Source organism: Sarcophilus harrisii, chromosome 3, assembly GCF_902635505.1.
Source record: "Sarcophilus harrisii chromosome 3, mSarHar1.11, whole genome shotgun sequence".
NCBI classification, from domain to species: domain Eukaryota; kingdom Metazoa; phylum Chordata; class Mammalia; order Dasyuromorphia; family Dasyuridae; genus Sarcophilus; species Sarcophilus harrisii.
In genome coordinates, this window is record NC_045428.1 from 589,857,658 (window position 1) to 589,858,220 (window position 563).

Sequence of the window (563 nt, forward strand, 5' to 3'; positions counted from 1 at the left end):
ATGGAGAGACAGAGACAAAAGAGACACAGACAGAGGGATGGAGAAAGAAAAGGAGTACAAAAAGAGACATACATACGGAGAGACAAAGACAAAAAGACGGAAGAGGGATGGAGAAAGAAAAGAGCTACAGAAAAAGAAAATGGGAGACAGAGACAGACAGAGACAGAGACGGGAGACGGACAGAGGGATGGGGAAAGAAAAGAGAGCAACAAAGAGGACATAAAGAGAGACAGAGAAAAAAGACAGAGAAAAGAGGGATGGAGAAAGAAAAGAGAGCAACAGAAAAAGAGACAGACATTGAGAGAAGAGACAGAAAGAGAAAGACAGAGGAATGGAGAAAGAAAAAAGAGAGCTACAGAAAAAGAGACAAGGAGAGAAGAGAAGAAAGAACAGAAGGGACAGAGGGATGGAGAAAGAAAAGAGAGCAACAGAAAAAGAGACAGACATACAGAGAGACAGAGACAGAAAGAGACAGAGACAGACAGAGGGATGGGGAAAGAAAAGAGAGCAACAGAAAAAGAGACAGACATACGGAGAGACAGAGACAGAAAGAGACGGAGACG